At 41.9% G+C, this 15820-nt stretch overlaps 1 long non-coding RNA gene across 1 annotated transcript in view; it reads left to right on the top strand.

Annotated features, from left to right (window-relative positions):
• The window catches only part of LOC149868404 (uncharacterized), a 359260-nt gene that overhangs the window by 177448 nt on the left and 165992 nt on the right, over positions 1-15820 (top strand). The window contains exons 2-3 of the long non-coding RNA XR_016441244.1: positions 3468-3589; positions 4446-4611. This is a non-coding gene — a long non-coding RNA (uncharacterized LOC149868404). The remainder of the gene's footprint in view (positions 1-3467; positions 3590-4445; positions 4612-15820) is intronic.

Below are 15820 nucleotides of genomic sequence, written 5' to 3'. Positions count from 1 at the left end.
CACGTCCTGATGTTGTGATTATTGGACACCCAATGATACGGTCTTCAAAGATCCTCATTGGTGAACAGAAGCTAGAGAATGTTGAACACTTTCCATGCCTTGGCAACCATCTCTCAAAGAAGGCCAACCATGATGGGGAGATCCAGTATAGGAGCTGATGTGCCACCCTCATCAATGTTGGCCTTCTTTGAGAGATGGTTGCCAAGGTAATTGGCCTGGAGCAGGCTGGTGAAGCACCAATGTTTTTCCAATGTTAAGGGTCAGTCCCAGGCACTGATATGCTTGAGTTAAGCAGTTAAGGGCTGTTTATAGGTCAGTCCTCCTCAGTATGTATAATGACAGCACAATCATCTGTGTACTGTAGTTCCACAATCAAGGCTGATGTAACTTTGGTTCTGGCATGAAGATAGGAAAGGTTAAAAAGGTTCCCATCCATCTTATACTTGGTGCTGATGCCATGTGGCAGACTGTCATGGATGAGCATCTTGATGACTGCATGAAAATGGAAAACAGAATTGGTGTGATCATGCAGCCCTGCTTGATGCCAGTTTGAATGGCAAAGGGCTCCTTAGTGAGGCCATTCCATAGGATGGAGGTGCAATTATCTGATCATAAAGGAGTCTTAGAATAGTGATAAATTTCCCTGGGCCTCCAGACTTCAATAATATCTTCCATAGAGTCTCACGATTAACTGAGTCATAAACTCTGGTCAAACTGATAAAAGTCGTATACAGTTCCTGGTGGTGTACTCAGCATTTTTCCTGGATTTGCTAAGACCACAAAAATCATGTCCATAATGCTTTTTGATGGTCTGAAGCCACATTCAGACTCAGGAAGGATTTCCTTGGCAAGTGGGTTTAGCAGAATTGGTTCAGCAGAATTCAAGTAAGGATCTTCCCAGAGATGAAGAGGAGGTTCATACCTCAATAGTTTCCACAGTTAGACTTATCTCCTTTTTAAAAAACGGTGACAGTATTGACATTCCTTAGGTTACTGGGCATTTCCTCAATATTTCAGATTTTAGAAATAGTGTGTGGAGCTTATTGGTTATAGTTTCCTCACCAGCTTTGAAGATCTCAGCAGGTATGCCATCAGGGCCAGATGCTTTGTTGTTCATCATCTGTCTTATGGCCTGGTGGATGTCTTCAGAGGTTGGTGGATTGGCAAGTGTTTCGCATACTGGATGCTGAGGGATGGATTTGAAGGTTTCATCAGTTATCATTAGTTCTTGGTTTAGGAACTTTTGGTAGTGCTCCTTCCAGCTGTTTTTGATGAACTCTTTGTCTTTGAGGAGTGTACTGCTGTCTTCTGATCTAAGTGGGGTGAGTCTACAAGAATTGGTCTGGACACAGCCTTGATCACAGTGAAGAAGCTCTGCATGTTATAATTGTCACCAAATTGTTGGATGTCTTTTGGATTCTCTTCCCACCGTTTATTTTCCCCAGTTTTTCCCAAAGAACTGTCCATTAACATTTTTACAACACTGCATACCATTTAGCTGACATAATCCTAATACAATTCTGTACATGTAATCATAATAGTTATGTGTACAAATAGGTTCTGTGTACTTATAAGCCTGGAAATACTCTTTTGAACTGAAGGTCTGTAACAGCTTCCTGGGTGATATTGCCAGGTTTGGGGGAGTCTATTGAGTTGCATACCAGTGAGACCTTGTGGGATAAAGCTGCAACTCAGGAATATAAAATAATAGAGTGATTTTATGGAACCAAGGTACAGAGGTTATAGAATCATAGAATTGTAGAACTGGAAGTTCATCAAGTCTGGTCCCCTGCCATGGGCAGGAAGTTATTGGGCTCAGCCAAGCTCAACAAGGTGCCTATCCGGCCTCCTCTTGAACACCTCCAAGGATGGTGACTGCATCACTTGTGCTGGGAGTGTGTTCCAGATTCTGATGACCCTTACAAAGAAAAAGTTCGTTCTTATACCTAGCCTCAATTTACCCTCTATAAGCTTATACCCATTGGTCCTTGTTCTCCCTTGAGGTGCCTTCCTGAAGAGTTGCTCACTTAGATCTTGGTGTTCACCCCGATATACTTGTAGGCGGCTATCAAGTCACCTCTCAGCCTTCTCTTACTCAAACTGAACAGGCCCAGTTCTTGGAGTTTCTTCTTGTAGGGCCTATCCTCCAGGCCCTTGACCATGTGCATAGCCCTTCTTTGTATCCTCTCATGCTTATCTATGTCCTACTTGAAGGTCAGTGTCCACAACTGGACACAGTGTTCCAGCTGAGGCCTCACCAGTGCCAAATAGAGAGGGAGGAGCACCTCCCTGGATCTACTGGCCACACATCAGCTGATGCACACCAGAGTTCTATTTGCCTTTCTGGCAACCTCATCACACTGTTGGCTCATATTCATCTTCTGGTCGATTGTAAACTCCAGGTCTTGTTCAGGTGCTGTGCCAGCCAGTGGACCACCACCCATTCTGTAATTGTGGTGATTACTTTGGCCAGAACTAAATCCAAGGTGGCCTTATCCCTGGTAGGCCCTTGCACAGCCTGTGTCAGAAAAGGAAGAAACCATATGAACAACTAGGTACAGGAAGATCTCAGGTTGAGGCTTGTAGTTGTTAGGTGAGGCCCCAATTCAGCAAAGGGCAGAAACACATGCTTAAATCCCATTGACTTCAAAGTTTAGCATAGGTTTGGGTGCTTTATAGAATCAGCACCTCTCCTAATAATAAAGCAAGAGGGTGATTTGGACAGTACTTGCTATACTTTTACAGAATAGTAAGATGGAAACGAAAGCGATGTCTTCCAAATTGCTCTGTGAGGGATAGATCTGCTCTCTACACCAGAACACTTTGTTCTATTGCTGTGATAGAAAAGTTAAAACATTAGGTATTGGAAGCACTTAGCAAATGTAAAGGAGTAGATCAACTGTTTGCTATGAAAATATCTCATGAACATTATCAATCACTTCACATTTGGGGTAGACTCAGAGCTGGACTCAATAAGATTCTTTCCTTCATTCCAATCTGTTTATATGTATACGGTTTAGGTGTCTCTCTTTAATATTCTCAGAGTTATACTTTAATATACTTTATTAATATTCTGGTCTCCCTACGTGTAAAAACTCTCATTGGTCTCAGTAGGGGATCTGCATGCACAGAGAAATTTGATCCTGCACTTTCACTGTTAGTCTAGAATAATGTTCTTTTCAGCTTTGTTTCATTTGACTTGTAATCAATTATTTAGCCTTTCATCACTTGATTCTTAATGTAATTGACAATTAAGATTATCATTTAATCAATTGAGAATGTTTATAAAAAGAATGAATTTTGTTCAGTAGTATACCTTGCAAACAACATACACTTTTTTCCCTCCATAAAAATAGCTGCTAGAAATTGGGATTTGCCTTATAAGTAAGGAAATATAGTAACAACATTTTCTACTGCTTAAGCTGTTGCAGGGCAAATGTGAAAGTAACTCTGAATGTGTTTCACAGGGAGGAGAACAATGACCAGACTTGGCTGTCTATGTGCTGGTAGTTGGTTATTTACTGCAAGGAAAGATTTTTCCCCACCTTCATTTTGCCTTTCAACAACAAGGAACATAGGTTATTGCAAGGTGTGTTGCATGCAAGAAAATACAGTACTTGACTGGAGTCTATGAATACTTTAGAAAATAAAATATTTTAAAAATAAGTGGCAACATAAATACCGGTGCTTCCAGTGAAGTTAAAGTTGCCTATGCTTGATTGTGTTCACAGTTGGGCAACTCCTTCATTTCTTAAACAAGTAAAACACCCAGAGCCTGATCCAACACCCTTGAAGTCAAGGGTGTTGGACCAGAAAGACTCCTGACTCTCAAGTAATAAATTCATTACATGAATTTATGGGACTAGGACCTTATGAATTTACTAGAAATTTGCCTGGCCTTGGAACACAGGGTCAGGCAAAACCTGTGCCACAGGCCTTTGAGTTCATTTGAAGCAAAATGAATGGCTGGTTCAACTACTGATAGCAGTAAGACTGTTTCACATTTAAATGTAAAAATGAGAACAACAAGTCTCAAGTAGTAATCTGTAACTAATACCTCAGAAATCTCAGTGGAGAAACAATGTGGTAGTCCTTCATGATGTAGCTTAGGAGAATCAGCTAAAGCTCAGCACTGCATGTTGGTTTGTGATTTCAAAATACTGTAATTAATTTTATAATGACAATGCAAATGCCAGAGAGATCCTGTGGCTGTACCCGGCCAGTATGCTGTGCATCACTAAAAATGTCTTGGTGTTGCTGCCCTCATGACAAACCTCTCAGGATTATACATAGGCTGGGATTGTGTTTCTGCTAGGAAAATAATAGTTTCCGTGGAATACCTAGCATTTCCAGATTTCAGAGTCCTGAAAGCTGGATGCTGATGACAATGTTGACTAGTTCTTACATGGTGTTTTTCATCTAATGTCTTTATCTTCATTTTGCAGATAAGGAAGGTGAAGCACAGAGAGTTGAAAAGATTTAGGTTATGTCTACACAGCATACTTGTCACGCCGTGCTTCAGTTTCAATCTGAAGCTCTCCACACAGAAACACTCCTTACTGGAAGCAGTTTAACTCCACTGGTGTGACACTGAGACTAATTAACATAGAGGTGAGTTAATTTGCACCATTGCTCAGCTAATTAGGTAATCAGCCCACCCAAAGTGCTGTGCAGATGTCGTACACTGTTTCTGGTTTAGGTGGCATGCATAAGATAGCAAAGCATGCTTGACAGTGCTGCTACTGATCGTGGAAAGCCTTAATTATCCAACGTCACACTGGACCTCTGTGACAGAGCCAGGAAGAAATCAATCTTGTGCCATCTGACTGCCATTCCCTGTGCCAACCACTATTGGACCATACTGCCACGTTAGTTAATTAAAGGAATGTGAAGGTGCATCTTTTTTACTTTGAGTAATATGCTGGAGAGCTTTTGATAACTTAACAAGAAGTTTGAAATATTCTATTTTAGCTTTGCCCTGTTTTCTTTTTATGCCCTCCCCTTTCTGTTACTCACCTGAAGGGTATTTGCATGTATACAGGAACATTTTTCCTTGGAAGCTTTCTTCTTGTGCTTGTACTTACTCTGGAGGAATGCTTTCTCTAATTTTTGGCCTCTATTTTTCTGTAGCAATCAATTAGGAGGTTCCTTGTCTGGTAGGGACATCCCATGGGCCATGCCTAGTGGACTTATCAAAATTACCTAAGTGGGTTTGAGACTTACCTCTCACTGGCTCTCTTGCACTCCTGCGAATTCCATTAGGCACTTACCTGTATCTTTAGGTAACTTGTAAATTACCCTTGTAACTCTGAAAAGCAAAGGAAGAACATGGGACCCCAAACTAGATGGTGAATAAACAAGAAATAGGACCCGAGGAATCCCCTGGGGGTGCTGGTAGCTGGAGGTGGCTCTGAAGAAGGAAGTTACACTGTAAGCAGAAGATGGACAATGGAAAGGTCCTAGGCAGCACATGGGAGGGGAAAGCGCAAGACAAGAAATGAGAGTGAAGAGTGACTCATGAAGATACCACAGGAGGGAGCAGGTCTTGTGGCTGTCCCTAGTTCTCTGAATGGCTAGTTGATCTCCCTTCCAAGAAGATAACAGATGGTGGGAAGTGAAACAGAGAGAGAGTTTGTGTTGGAGTGCATAACAGAGCCTAGATACCAATACACATTTTATAGGTCCCACACTTGAACCTTTTGGATTTTCTTATCATTGATTTGGGGTGAGTAGGGTGATTTATTTTTGCTGTATTGTTAGTGACATCTGGTACCATAATACGGCAATGCTCTGTAGAAGTATTCCAGATCAATGGAGACAATGCAAAATTTAATGGATCTTTGGCTTGCTGAAAGAGATTCAAGAGCAACTCAAAAATACTCTGTTTTAAGGTCTCATACATATACATTTCTCTGTCTATTAAAAGGCGTATAAACATTCCAGAAACACACAACACACTCCTCTGGTAGCTGTGGCAGCCCTCAGGCCCCTGATTTATTGAGGCAATTCTCCATGGACTTTTATGGCAAATGTCAGCAGTTCTATCATCAGTCACCAGTAAATGTCTGCCACTTGCTACTTTGCCTTGGATTTAGAGTTCCATGCTGGGTGCATTTGAGCATGTAGCCTGGATCCCTGAAATCTTTAATTTCAACACATTCTGCCCCTCCTCTTAGTCAGACCGAGGAACACTGGAATTATCCTGTCAGCTTCATGACAAAAGACAACCTTAATTGCAATGTCTCATGCATGACTATGCTTGAAGCGGGGAACAAGTATAATTTCTTAGAGAAAAGGAGGTGGTTACTTCCACAGATTTAGATTACATTCACCCCATCTTCACATGAAAAATTTATGGGTTTAATCAGTAAATAGGTGAGTACTTTATAATCACATGTATGATTTTATCCTTGAGGCTTCACAAGCAGTATCCAGAAGGCATGTATTAGTCTCATCTTCCACTAGGCCTCTCAATATGGAGTTAAAGGAATATTTCCAACCCACTGTTCCCTCTCTCAAGCATTCCCAACCCCTGGCTCAGCAAAGTACTGCAGAGTTTGGGGCTGTAATATAATCTTGAAAATGATTTTTATAGAGCATGACTAAAATGAAACAAAATCTGTACTGTATTGTGGGGGGAAGGATTGTGTTGTAAACTATTTGCTGAAGGTGGATAGGGTCAATAGTTAAAGTTAAGAATGTAAGAATAAGTTATGTTTATATATTATGCATATGGTTTGGATAATCTGGTGAAAATGCAACTTTCCCATATTTCCATTCTCCTTTCCATTCCTCTTTTCCATTTAAAAAAAAATTGTTCTTTGGACCTGATGGAAAAGTCAAGCCCCTTTCCGTGCAAATTTCTTGTGTAGTAAAAATTGAGAGAAAAGTAATACTGAAAATATGATTTGCAAGCAAAATTGTTTCTAAACAGAATGTCTTTGAAAGTTTTCTCCAAAGCAAGAACCCAGCATTTCTGTAAGGTGCTACATTGTGAGAAATGCTGCAGTATATACTTCACTTTATGTGACATTTATAGTGGAGAGGCAGCTGAAACTTTTTGCTATTTCAGTTCAGATGAAAGAAAGAATTAGGCAAACACAATTTAGATGTTGCTAAAGAAGCAGACAAAGCACACAAAGCAAACATAAATTAGGAAAGGAGAACTGAAAGCAGGAAGTGAATAGAATGCATTTTTCTTCTTAATTGTCCAGCATCAGCCATATAGTGGTGAGCCCAAAGAGCCATTGATAAAATCAACTTAGAAACAGAATCTTTCACTGTAAAATATTCAAGCAATTTTCTCCATCAGCAGAGTTACAGAATCAATTGAATAAATCAATTGAATAATGCTTTCTATTGTAGTCAGGAATGGATGCTCTTATTGCTTTCTTTCCTGTGTTATTAATTGAGTCTTATCATGTCCACCAATGGGGAAGCTGTACTTCATTCTGGAGTGAATAAAACTCCCTAAATGAATCATGGGTCTTATTTTGGAGGAATCCACATAGGCCTGGATTCAGCAGTTTGCTGGATCAGGTAATTAATTTGAAACGTGAATGTGCCCTTTGAATTGCTTGTGACTAATATTATGGGGACAGTGTGTGATGGGCTTTGGTGCCCCCCTGAACTGGGGACATTTTGCAAATGCAGCAGAGAGTGTGAGGTGAATCAAATCTTTGTCCCCACTATTCTACACATTTCTTGAATGTGTCTTGCAGCTCAAGACGATCCAGTTAAGTGCTACAGAGAAGAAAGAAATAGTTAGCAGAGAGAAAATTAACCTTGATAATGAACTCCAAGGCAGATTCTTCATTTCTTTTTTCCTCCCTAGCTTTCCTTTTCAGTGCAGAGAATGAAGGGAAAAAGAGCATTCAAATATTGAAATCCTTTGTGCTGGATATTATCCCAGGTAGATTATTTAGTTACCTCCCCAGGAGAGAAGGTAAATGTATTTTGGAATTCCCTACCATACTTTGCTGTTTCAGTTATTTTATGTCCCTGTGTTATCCATTATTTTATCCCCATTTATTTTGTTATCCCATGGCTTCTGCTGTCACTTTAAATGAAGTCATGTAGGGGCAGTTGTCTCAGTTGCTGACTTCCAGAAGAAGGAGGGGAGCTACCACTGGCATCCCCATCATTACAGTCGTGCTGAGTGCTGCAGCAGCAGCTGGAAGTCACCACTGCCTTTGTGCCCTGGCTGCCTGATGGCATTTGTATGCTGCTGATATAGGTACACAAAGGGCAACAGTGTTCTTCCCAGGGAGCTGAAAGTATTCAGCACCTGACTGGATCAGGCCCTTTATCAAGTGGCAGCTATCTCACTGTAAACAAAACCAACTGCTGTGTGACCTGATGCCTCATAGGCCTTGTCAACGCATGCACTCATTTGACTAACGGGGTACTTTAAAACTAACTTGATTAAAAGTTTGGGAGCTTGTGTGTTCACAGACTTATTTCTGTTTATTTTAGCTTGGCTAATCATCTGAACCAAAGTAATGAAAAGAAAGGTTTGTACACCAGTACTGAAAAAGCAAATGTGAAACAGCTGATTAAGTCGTTCTGCTGCAAGTCTGTATGTGGACACTCTTGTATTCCATAAAAGTGTCTACAGTTGATTTACCTACATTCAATAACAAACCAACAGGGTAAATTACTCTGTTTCTCAACTTGAGTATTAAAAGCTGGTGCATTATTTTGGGAAACAAATCCTATTATAGCTGAAAACACTATATTTAAGCACTAAAATGGTGCTTGTTTCATTTTATTTTATTTGCATGTCTCATAAAATAGACTGATTAGCCCAGAATTTTAGACAGCATGTTGTAAGTCATCTTAGTTGCTTACTAATGCAGTGAACTTTTTTAAAACTCTTCCTCACTTTAGCTGCAAGGCTGTTAAATGTGTTGTTGCTCTTGACCACCATTTTGATTTTACTGCTTTTATTTTTCTAAATACAGCCATGCCCTACTGGCCTGAACTTGATGCAACCTGATAGTGATTTATCATGTTTTTGTGTATCAGGGAGGTTTTTTGGCTTTCCACATTATGGAGGTGGGGGTCATGATTGCATAGTTGAGGTATCAAGTGTTGCTGGTTTTAAAATTTCTTAATCACTGTCTATTCTTTAGTGGAGTACCAATGTGGGGAAGGGGGTGGTAGGGGGCTATAGCCCCTAGGTGCTGGCCTGGTGTTGGGGGCAGGGTGCCAGCTGGAGAGCCTCCTGCAGTTAGTTGTGTGGCCCCCCCGGTGGGTTGTGAGCTTGTTCTGCCGTTCCAGACGGAAGTCCGGTAATTCCCCCGCGGATGTGCATTGGGTTGGGAGGCAGGGCCCCACACAGGCTGATTTGCCTTGGCTCCGCACCTTGCTCGGCTCGTCCCATGGGGACGCAAATGGAGGCATTGGTCCCCGGGTGCCGTGGACCCTCTGTACTCCACTGCTATTCTTGAATTTAATCCTCAGATTTAATATGAATTCATATTATCGAATGCAATTATGCAGATCATAATTGAATTTTCTATATAAGTTTAATGCTACTAAAAGAAAATTCTGTCCATTTTAAATATTTTAGAAGTCCTTTATTTATGAAATTGAGCTCTGCTTGCTAGGTGCTTATTGTGACTGTCTCTAAAATATAACATTTATACCTCCCAAACATCTCAATCTCCCTTTTCCTTCCTAATACTTAGACATAAGGGGAATACTGAAAAATCAAACGTAATAAAAAAAGAGATTGCTTTTATTAATTAAACCTGTGAGCTTGTGCATGCTTTTTTTTCTGATCAGTGTGGTATAGCTGCACCAAGGCAAGCTATTCCTGTTAAAAGTAATTTTTGGAGAAGTTTATGCCAGTGCAAAATAAATAGTTAGAAACTGAATTCCGCCAACATAAATTTGAAGACATATTTAGGTTCCCTAGGGCCCTGCCACATGTTCAAATTAAAGCTGGATAGAAACCAACTGTGAAGTTGTAACATATTTTCAAGCACTCACTGGGTGTGTTTATGGAAGATGCTTTACTGTGCAGTAGACTAATCTACTGCTCAGTAAGGTGTAACCATGTAACTGAACACAGCAGCTACTGCGCAGTAAATTAGGCTCATGTGTGATTTTCTATAGATTAACTGTGTATTAGGTACTGTGCAGTAGTGCTTGTGTAGACAACTGACTGGGAGCAAATTGCCCAAACTCCACATTCATACCCAAACTCTACAATCAGCAAAGTGAAGAAAAGCAGCAACAGACAAATCTACCTTTAAAGGAGTAGAGAGACCCCACGTGGTGACAGTAACCACAGTTCTATTCCAGATACATGACTACCCATATTGTACTCATTCATTTCCTAAAAAGTAAAATCTATCTCCTTTTTAAATGTAAAGCTTATCTGTTGCTGCTTTTCTTCACTTTGTTGATTGTGGAGTTTGGGCATGAATGTGGAGTTTGGGCACATTGCTCCCAGACAGCAGGGGGCAGGGGAACTGTCTCCTCCCTGGACAGCTGCCTCCCATCCCCAGAATACTGGAGAGTCCTTTGGTGTGGGCAGCCTCTTTGGCAAATCAGTGGTTAGGGGTGGGGCTTTTGTTTCCTTGGCCAATCAGCAGCAAGAGGTGGGGCCATCAGGCGTCTTGGCTAATCAACAGAGGTGGGGGGGATATGACCTCCTTCCCTCGCTCCCTCTCTGGCTGGCTCAGAACCCCTCTCCCCCTAGCTATGCATCACCTTACCTCTAGGCACAGCCGACAGTATCACAAGGACAAATGAATGACATACATTTCCACTAATGAATTGAAAAACGGGACTTTTTGCTGTCCTTTCCTGGTTCAGGAAATAAACCTGATCTGACATAAAACAAGACCAATGGCCATCCTATTCTATCTGCCTGTTGGGATGTGGGGCTGGGAAACAGCTGCTGGGGGAATGGACAGTTTCCCAGCCCTGTGCCCTTATCTGCTGATTGGCAGGGCTGGGAGGCAGCTGCTCTGGAGGTGGGATAGCTCCCTCCATCCCATGGAGCTCAGGCCTGACCCCGGTACCCCCTGCCAGCTTGGGGCTCATACCCAGGGGAGCTTGGATCTCCCCCTCACTGTTGTAAGGGGGCAGAGAAGGGTAGTAGTAGCCCTGCACTGAACTGCACCCATTGAGAGCAAATTTCTCTTGACAGGTGCATGTGTAGATATGCTCCTGGGAAAGCTTACTGTGCAGTAAGCTTACAGCATATTAATAGCATGTGTATACTTGCACACTTTGTGGCTCGTTGGCTTTTTTAATAGCCAGATGGACAGTTTTATGCTGTGATAATTACTTTGCATGTGTGGCCAGTCCAAATTTATTGCACGATTAACCAGTTAATTGAGAACTATGTAATGTGGCAGAAACCTTAGATAACTCCAATGGAACCAAGAGGAGAAAAACAAGGATTCCTCCATGGCTGCTCTTGTTTCTATTCTGTTCTGTTCTATTCTGTACCTCCTTTTATTAATGAAGACAACACTTGTACCAACTTCCTCTTGCATGTCTTACCACCAAAGCATCCTAATACACAAATACAGCTGGAGACCCCACATGGTGACAGTAAGCACAGTTCTATTTCTGATACAACACCAGCCATATTGTACTCATTCACTTCCTAAAAAGTTAAATCTATCTCCTTTTTAAAGGTTAGCACTTATGAACATCAGAGATGTAACTAACTCTGGGCTCTGCTTGGTAGCAGTCAAAGGCTAGGGACAGAAGTTACACATAAGCTGGTTTAAGTCATCAGAAACTGGTTTAAACCTGTAACAGAACAAAAGTTCAATGCACACAAACCAGTTTCAAAATGGCTGAAACTGGTTTTAAGATAAACCTTGTTGAATATAGTATCAGACTTAACTGATTTAGGTGAAACTGGTGTATGAAATTTCTGCCTCAGATGCCTTCCTGATTTAAATTAAATGAGAGTCCCCTAGCATCCCAGAATGCTTTTCAGCCTGGGCTGGGCTGTGCTGTCTGCTTGAGAGAGCAGGGCTGGCCCTGCCCCTTTGCTCCCTAGCTGGATGGCCTCACTGGCTAGCTCACTCCCCACAAACCCCAGCTGGGGTCTGGGGCCAGGGAGTGGGGTTAAACTCACCTTCCCTTGAGTACAGAGCTGTCCTGCCCTGCATGTGGCCCTGCGCTTGCCCGAGCCCGGGAAGCGGGCTCCGGCCCCACATGGATAGGCCCCCAGGCTCCCGGGGTAAATGCTGCAACTGGTGCCTGGAGCCGGGGGAGCAGGCTCCCAGCCCGGGCCCGACATGTGGCTGCATTTCCTGAATCAAAAGTGAAAGTGTATTCATTTGCTTATTGGTTTAATACCTGCAGGTTAGACTAACATGCAAAGACTGAACCAATTCAGCTTCGGGCTTTTTGGCCATCTGTAGGTTAGCCAAGATGGCACTAGTGGCTAGTGCCCCAGTCCCCTCACCCCAGTTAGTTATGATAGTGCTGGGTGTGAATGTGTGCATTTGGGGTGTTTGTTTGTAGAGCTGAGTGAAATGTTTCAAATGAAATGTTTCCCCCCTTCCCAGAACAAAAGTAGATTCATCATCAGCATCCTGGATTTGCTGAATTATTCATGTCAAATGCAAACAAAAATAATTTTAAAATAATCCAAAGAAAATGTTTCATTTTTTAAAATTCAAAATGACTAAAAATGTCCTTCACTTTTATTTAAAAAAAAAACTTAAAAAAACCCTTAAAAACCCAGTTCTAAAACTTAACTTACCACTTCATTTTGGGTACATACAGATAGGGACCTATCTAAATCATGGTGAGACAATGGAATTTTCTTGGGCCACTCACAGTACACAGAGCTGCGTTTGTTGTCTTTTCATGATGAACCCCCCTACCCCCTGCTGCTGATTGGCCAAGGGCCCTGCCAGTCCCATTGCATGCTGTTGATTGGTCAAGAGGCAAAAACTGCAGCATAATTAAATACCAAAGTCTGCAGAAATATCAAGTAAATGGCTGCATTATCATAAATCTAAGTAATAAAATTAAATCTAAATTGAAACATTTTATGAATATACATTTATATACAATATGGATTGTAAATAATATCATCATAATTTATTATTAGCATTCTATATAAAGTTTACTAATACTAAATAATGCTAACCTGGACAGAAACAGTTCATATTAGTTGTTAACATGCAGCGTCCACCAGCAGTTGTGGCTGACATCCTCCATCTCTGTGGTGTGAACACTTATCCATATACTGAGACTGCACATTCTGCATCCACTGAATTGGTTGAAAAGGCAAGGCAGTGTTTTGCCAAGTTATAGAGATGTGGAATCTGATCAGAAATGGACTCCCAAAACACAGTCAAAGGCATCTGGCACTCTGACAAAGTTCATGTAAGCAGCCTCTTCCTTGTCATGTTCTTTCTTCCATCCAGGGATTAATGAGGGTCAAAACTCAGAAAAGGCACCTGACTGGGGTAAAAAATGTGAACAGTACTGAAAAAAGAGGCAGCTGGTTGTTTAAACCACAGTGACAGTGACTGATTATATTTGTAGTACTAATTCAACTGCGCAGCTATTGCCTGGAACAGTTCTTGTCTATACTGATTTTCATGCTGACAGTTTGAAAGTTGTTGTGATGTCTTTGACCCAACTTATTAACTCGATCAGCTTGTTGCCTGCTTTGTGGTCAAGGCTTGCCTTGTGGTCAAAGCCTGCCAACTTTCAAACCATGTTAGCAGCTCCCTGAACCAGATCTCATTTTCAGCCACTGACTTAACTTGATCTTTAATGTCGCCCTGTCTTAAGACATCATGAATTTCAGCATACACTATGTAATTTCAAGTTCCTTGCACATGAATTGCTGGTAGTACTTCATATTCTTTGTGCAGTAATGAGCTGTGTTAAATCACAGATTCCACCTTGGTTCTGGTGGAAGTGACATAGTTGCATGTAGATCCCTATTTGATTCCCAGTGGACTCTCTGTATCAACCTTATGGCCTGGACAATGTTTGAAGGTTTTTTTAAAAGAAGGAACCAGGCTATGCAGATCAGGAAAATGTGTGTGCCAGATGTCACGTACTAAAGTAAGGATGTTTGCATTTTAGGTGACATGACGTGCACTGGGCATCATTCCATGGAGCACATTGGAAAAAGCTTTGCATGAGTCCGTGGCATAGTTGGACAGAAATGCTGAAATCTTGTTAAATTCTAAGCCATAGTTTTTAACAGCCTTCACTACACCTTGTGCCATGGTAGAAAAATTGACAGACACAAGGTGAACTGGCTCTGTTTGAAAAACCCGCAGCTCATAGTCTGTCCAGCTCCCAGGTACAAGTAAAATGTGCAGAACAGTTAACTTGGGCATTTGTTGCTTCATCTGCTACAATCGATTCATATTCTGCCAATGCATATTTTGTAGACTAAACATGCAAAGCAATTACTCCTGGTAGATAATCTTGGCAAAGCATGTTCATATGTGGGAAACTGCTAGCATCTGGCTTGTGTTTGTTCAAGTAGTCCCATAATTTAGGGTTATTAATTTTCTCCAGAGGAATGTTGGTGGCTGTGAATGCTGCCACTAGCATTGATTTAGACTCTCTTCCAATCAACTGCTTTCAGTGCTTCTTTTAAAGATTAAGGACATAGTTATTTGTTTCTCACTCTGACCTCCAGCCTCTGCAGCAGCTTTCACTTTATGTGTGATTTGGACTCTAAATGTCAATAAATGCTGTTTTTCCTTGACACATTCAGAGTCATGTTGCATGATGAACAAAATAATTTACCACCGTCTGCATGCAAGGCTCCTACAGGGACTTGCCTTTCACAATCCTGAGCTGAAATATATTTAGTTTTCTTGAATTTCTTTTCATTCAGCATCTTCAGACTGCATCATTGCATCTGGATTCTTAAAAGATGGCATCAAAACTCTTTTGCTTTTCTGACTGATGCCTCCACTGAGCCTACATCACTAACTCAGCCTCTCAGAAGCTCTCTCTCAAGCCATGTGCTCTATGGCTGCAGGGATTACCATGTTTTCTTTGTGTTATGGTAAACTTTTAGTTCTTTTAGAAGAGTCTGTACAAAATCCCAGGAAATGTCATTTTTTGCAGTCATCATGGAAAACGCCATTTTTCATCGTTTCCATGAAAATCACGAAACTGATTTAAGTAGGTACCTACATACAGACATTTGGGGAAGATAGGGGGAGGTTAGATTGAGTTAAAAATGGCCACCCATCTAAGGTAAGATGGGAAGGGGTGAGGGTAGTAGAGGGCTTGGGTGGGATCAGGGGATAAGCAGGCTATTGGGGGGGGGCTGTGGGGGCAAGAGGGGTTCACAGGAGTTTGGAGGGATAGGAGGAGTAATCAGTGTCATGAGGGACAGTGGAGTGTGAGGGGGGATTGGGGAGCTACCGTAGTTTTCTGGGGGGTGGGGCATGGGGATCAATTGGGCAGGCAGGGTCATGGGGGTGGGTGGGGTTCTGGGAGGGTTTGGCAGGATCAGGGGGGCTAGAAGTGTCTTCAGAAGAGTTTGGGGGGTAGGTTGTTCCATTCTTCCCCCCCAGGACAAGGGATATTTTTAGATCCCCAATTTCCCCCATTTTGCCCACCTCTTTCACACCACTCTGACTTCCTTCCTTGGCTCCTGGCACTGATGAATGCCAATAAAACTGGCACTAGGAACAGGATCAAGCATTTGGTGGGTTCAGGGGAGGATTGGCTGATTTGTCTTGTGGGGAGCTTGTCCATCAGCGGGGGGGAGGGAGGGGAGGTGCTAAAAATAGCCCAGTGCCAGCGGGGTCGAAAAAGCATTCCCCAGGGCTGCTCTGGGAAC

Source organism: Crocodylus siamensis, chromosome 3, assembly GCF_052110815.1.
Source record: "Crocodylus siamensis isolate JL-2025a chromosome 3, ASM5211081v1, whole genome shotgun sequence".
NCBI classification, from domain to species: domain Eukaryota; kingdom Metazoa; phylum Chordata; order Crocodylia; family Crocodylidae; genus Crocodylus; species Crocodylus siamensis.
The sequence above is the reverse complement of the archived record's forward strand: the minus strand, read 5'-3'. Positions and strand labels throughout refer to the sequence as shown.